Here is a 6,000-nt window from a genome sequence, read left to right as displayed (position 1 = left end):
ACAACAAGCTAATATAGTAATAATGTTATATAGTTATCATTTAGTCACAACCAGCTGCTGGATACGTTATAGTTATCATTTAGACACAACCAGCTGCTGGATACGTTATAGTTATCATTTAGTCACAACCAGCTGCTGGATACGTTATAGTTATCATTAGTCACAACCAGCTGCTGGATACGTTATAGTTATCATTTAGTCACAACCAGCTGCTGGATACGTTATAGTTATCATGTAGTCACAACCAGCTGCTGGATACGTTATAGTTATCATTTAGACACAACCAGCTGCTGGATACGTTATAGTTATCATTAGTCACAACCAGCTGCTGGATACGTTATAGTTATCATTAGTCACAACAGGCTGCTGGATACGTTATAGTTATCATTAGTCACAACAGGCTGCTGGATACGTTATAGTTATCATTTAGACACAACCAGCTGCTGGATACGTTATAGTTATCATTTAGTCACAACCAGCTGCTGGATACGTTATAGTTATCATTAGTCACTACCAGCTGCTGGATACGTTATAGTTATCATTAGACACAACCAGCTGCTGGATACGTTATAGTTATCATTTAGTCACAACCAGCTGCTGGATACGTTATAGTTATCATTAGTCACTACCAGCTGCTGGATACGTTATAGTTATCATTAGACACAACCAGCTGCTGGATACGTTATAGTTATCATTAGTCACAACCAGCTGCTGGATACGTTATAGTTATCATTTAGTCACAACCAGCTGCTGGATACGTTATAGTTATCATTTAGTCACAACCAGCTGCTGGATACGTTATAGTTATCATTTAGTCACAACAAGCTGCTATAGTAATAATGTTATAGTTATCATTTAGTCACAACCAGCTGCTGGATACGTTATAGTTATCATTAGACACAACCAGCTGCTGGATACGTTATAGTTATCATTTAGACACAACCAGCTGCTGGATACGTTATAGTTATCATTTATTATTACATGGCTTGGTTGAATGCTTGATTCTGATTGGTCAATCGCTTAATTCAGCGGTGAGTTATCTCATGATAATGACCGCTCCGCTGTATAATGACCGCTGCCTAATCAAACCCTCTGAGCACCACCAGCTGCGCCCCGCTTGATTTACTGCCGTTTCCAACATAACAGCCATGTAAACACACACACTAGTGACACACAATGTAATTTACAGCTAAACATTGCTCTTAAAAATGTTTTTGAAAACATTTGAGCGAGAAATAGACGAAGCAGGACCCCAAAATGGATTCTATTTGATCAACTCACTTCCTTGTTTTCCGACAGTGCTGCAGCCCTGCAGCTGGGCAGACGCAGCCAGCGCGAACTTATGGAATACTTTTTGTGTTGTGTTTTGGGTCAATGTATTCATTTATGTTAGTTAGCCATGTAATAAGCGGGATAATATCTGGCTAGGTGGTCATTGTCGGGATATAATTCACCTTCAGGGAGTGTAACCACCTCGGCTTCGCCTCGGTGGTTAAACTCCCTGTCGGTGAATTATCTCCCGACAATGACCACCTAGCCAGATATTATCCCTTACGTAACAACCAGCTGCTGGATACGTTATAGTTATCATTTAGTCACAACCAGCTGCTGGATACGTTATAGTTATCATTTAGTCACAACCAGCTGCTGGATACGTTATAGTTATCATTTAGTCACAACCAGCTGCTGGATACGTTATAGTTATCATTAGTCACAACCAGCTGCAGGATACGTTATAGTTATCATTTAGTCACAACAAGCTGCTATAGTAATAATGTTATAGTTATCATTTAGTCACAACCAGCTGCTGGATACGTTATAGTTATCATTAGTCACAACTAGCTGCTGGATACGTTATAGTTATCATGTAGTCACAACCAGCTGCTGGATACGTTATAGTTATCATTTAGTCACAACCAGCTGCTGGATACGTTATAGTTATCATGTAGTCACAACCAGCTGCTGGATACGTTATAGTTATCATTAGTCACAACCAGCTGCTGGATACGTTATAGTTATCATGTAGTCACAACCAGCTGCTGGATACGTTATAGTTATCATGTAGTCACAACCAGCTGCTGGATACGTTATAGTTATCATTAGTTACAACCAGCTGCTGGATACGTTATAGTTATCATTTAGACACAACCAGCTGCTGGATACGTTATAGTTATCATTAGTTACAACCAGCTGCTGGATACGTTATAGTTATCATTTAGTCACAACTAGCTGCTGGATACGTTATAGTTATCATTTAGTCACAACCAGCTGCTGGATACGTTATAGTTATCATTTAGTCACAACCAGCTGCTGGATACGTTATAGTTATCATTTAGTCACAACCAGCTGCTGGATACGTTATAGTTATCATTAGTCACAACCAGCTGCTGGATACGTTATAGTTATCATGTAGTCACAACCAGCTGCTGGATACGTTATAGTTATCATGTAGTCACAACCAGCTGCTGGATACGTTATAGTTATCATTAGTCACAACAGGCTGCTGGATACGTTATAGTTATCATTAGTCACAACAGGCTGCTGGATACGTTATAGTTATCATTAGTCACAACACGCTGCTGGATACGTTATAGTTATCATTAGTCACAACCAGCTGCTGGTTACGTTATAGTTATCATTTAGTCACAACCAGCTGCTGGATACGTTATAGTTATCATTTAGTCACAACCAGCTGCTGGATACGTTATAGTTATCATTAGTCACAACCAGCTGCTGGATACGTTATAGTTATCATTTAGTTACAACCAGCTGCTGGATACGTTATAGTTATCATTTAGTCACAACGAGCTGCTGGATACGTTATAGTTATCATTTAGTCACAACCAGCTGCTGGATACGTTATAGTTATCATTTAGACACAACCAGCTGCTGGATACGTTATAGTTATCATTTAGTCACAACCAGCTGCTGGATACGTTATAGTTATCATTAGTCACAACAGGCTGCTGGATACGTTATAGTTATCATTTAGTCACAACCAGCTGCTGGATACGTTATAGTTATCATTAGTCACAACAGGCTGCTGGATACGTTTTCTTGGTTAAAGGAGCATTCAGTGATTTGGGTGATTTGGAAAACCACCCAGTCCGCCCGGTAACAAAATGTGCACATGCACGCTCTACAGTGGGGGGAAGTGCAACAGGCCAACAGCATGTGCACCAAGGCACGCCCCCACTCGATCATGATTGGAGGAAGGCCCCTCTCATCCTGATTGGATGAAGGCTTTGCCACCCGCCACCAAAACTGAAACTAGGGTTTTTTGACCCCAAGGGCTCACTGGGGACAGGGAGGAACTCCTTATATGTTCAGCACACTCTATAGTAGGGAGGATTATCCAGAAAAAAAGAAAAAATAAGTGATATTTGAATTAAGTCAAATCACTGAATATACCTTTAAATATTTGTAACACCCGTAAACCACGTTCACTGTCACCAGGGACGTGCGCACAGAGACATCAAAGGGGGCATCAGCACCCTGCCCTTTTACCCGTCTGTAAAACAACTGCCCTCTCCAGACCACGAATGCAGCGTTTATACTACATGGTGAAAGAAATGCAAAATGCCACTCCTCTCCTTTCCATGCCATGCCATATTGGAAGGAAGCATTCAGGAGAATAGCTTTTTTCCCCCGAAGTCTCCTGAACTTGGAACGCACCATTTTGCGAGCTTGTATAGATCGGCTTGTAGATCGAGGAGAGAGATGGAGAGGGAGAGGTGACTGTAACTCTGTAATTTCTCGACCGTTTCGGACGCAGGGCGGCTCGCCGGAACCGAGCCGGCACGTTCAGGGCTGGGCACGTTCATGTGGGTCTGGAAGTTCCGGGGACCCACCGGGGACCCCCACACGGAGTTGCACCACTCAGTTCACACAGGTGTGATTTTGCTATACATTTGTGTTACACTCGCATACGAACAAGTAGGCCATGAATTTATGAAAAAAAGCTGAAATATGGACGTATACAAGGTTTCTGCCCGACAGCACCAATATACAGTATATGACAGCTATAAAAAAAGCTATAAACATTTACCATTCCGTTTGATGTACTGTTTGACTGTTGTTGAGCGTTGGCAAAAAAACGGTTGTGGTGAAACGGCCGTCACCGCCGTAAAAAAACAGAGAGATGTGTAATAGGCCTTGAGATATGAATGGGACAACAGGATGGTGTAAGAGTGTCTCGGTGAGAAGCAACGAGAAGGAGAGGAGAGATGGGGAGAGGAGAGATGGGGAGAGGAGAGATGGGGAGAGGAGAGATGGGGAGAGGAGAGATGGGAGAGGAGAGATGGGGAGAGGAGAGGAGAGATGGGGAGAGGAGAGATGGGGAGAGGAGAGATGGGGAGAGGAGAGGAGAGATGGGGAGAGGAGAGATGGGGAGAGGAGAGATGGGGAGAGGAGAGGAGAGATGGGGAGAGGAGAGATGGGGAGAGGAGAGATGGGGAGAGGAGAGGAGAGATGGGGAGAGGAGAGATGGGGAGAGGAGAGATGGGGAGAGGAGAGATGGGGAGAGGAGAGGAGAGATGGGGAGAGGAGAGATGGGGAGAGGAGAGATGGGGAGAGGAGAGGAGAGACTTTAAAAAAAGCATTGGACTCTTTTTGGCATGAGGGCATGTTGTACAAACTGCTAGAAAGCGGCATTGGAGGAAAAACCTTTGACATCATGAAATCGATGTACGCTGTAAAGATTGATGGAAAATGCACAGACTTCTTCTCCCATGGCCGCAGGGGAGGTTAGGCTGGTTCTCTCTCTCACAACCAGCTATACTCCAGATACTCTACTGACTTTGTACAAATGTACAAATACTTATACAAGCCCTTAACACCACCACATTTACAGTACATAAATGACACAAAAGCAACAGACCCACCAGAGGGTCGGCCCACCGGGCATATGCCTGGTACGGTACGCCTTGTGGTCGATCCACCCCTGCTTGTAGACAGCCTATTTCTTTGGTGCAGGACTAACACTCCTACAGAAGACATGTTTGACTTCTATATGGAATCCAAATGGCTGAAATCAGTCGTGGCGACTGAGAACTTCAATCCATGAGTATGTCCGTCTGCTTCTGTTGAGCAGGGACGTGCAGAGAGTGTTAGTGTGTGTACAAGTGTGTGTGTGTGCGAGTGCGTGTGTGTACAAGTGTGTGTGCGTGCGTGCGTGCGTGCGTGCGTGCATGCGTGCGTGCGTGCGTTGTGTTCTGTGTGCGTGCGTGCGTGCGTGCGTTGTGTTCTGTGTGTGTGTGTGTGTGTGCATGCGTTGTGTTCTCTGTGTGTGTGTGTGTGTGTGTGTGCGTGCGTGCGTTGTGTTCTCTGTGTGTGTGTGTGTGTGTGTGTGTTTGTGTGTGTGTGTGTGTGCGTGCGTTGTGTTCTCTGTGTGTGTGTGTGTGTGTGTGTGTGTGTGTGTGTGTGTGTGTGTGTGTGTGTGTGTGTGTGTGTGTGCGTGCGTTGTGTTCTGTGTGTGTGTGTGTGTGTGTGTGTGTGTGTGTGCATGCATGCGTACGCGTGCGTGTGTGTGTTTGTTTAGTGTGCTGTCATTTCCACTCCATCTCCCCAGGCTATAGAATAAGCAGCGCTCTTTCCCACAGGCCTCCGCTAAGCCTAGCGGAGCGGCCAGTCATGCAGCCGTTAACAGGCCCTGGCACCGGCCATTCTGCTGCGAGCGGGGGAGGGGTGTAATGGGGGAGGGGTCAAATTGGGAGAGGGCGGTTGGGGGCAGAGTAATCTAGTAAGAGAGTGGCGACACTATAGCGTTGACTCCCATTGTAACAATGGAATGCGGAAGTGCTCATTCTATATCTCAATGGGATAGTTCCAGCCATAGGACCAATGTTTGGAACTATAGCCCAATAGGCACCCGCTTTGCGGCGAGATCAAAGCGTTTGGGGATTTGTCAAGAGAACCGCCACAAAATAGCAATATAGGCCTATGTTTTTTGTTTTGTATTTTTAACGCAACTGAATGCCCCACTTCACTGTAGCCTGCTAC

The 6,000-nt window shown here is 44.8% G+C and overlaps 1 protein-coding gene across 1 annotated transcript in view; it reads right to left on the bottom strand.

Annotated features, from left to right (window-relative positions):
* Positions 1-6,000, bottom strand: part of trpm3 (transient receptor potential cation channel, subfamily M, member 3) — a gene marked incomplete at both ends in the record, with an annotated part of 426,331 nt that overhangs the window by 249,191 nt on the left and 171,140 nt on the right. The gene's annotated exons all lie outside the window — the stretch shown is intronic.

Source organism: Electrona antarctica, assembly GCF_951216825.1.
Source record: "Electrona antarctica genome assembly, chromosome: 12".
In the NCBI taxonomy this organism is placed as follows: domain Eukaryota; kingdom Metazoa; phylum Chordata; class Actinopteri; order Myctophiformes; family Myctophidae; genus Electrona; species Electrona antarctica.
This window is presented reverse-complemented; position numbering and strand designations above follow the sequence as displayed.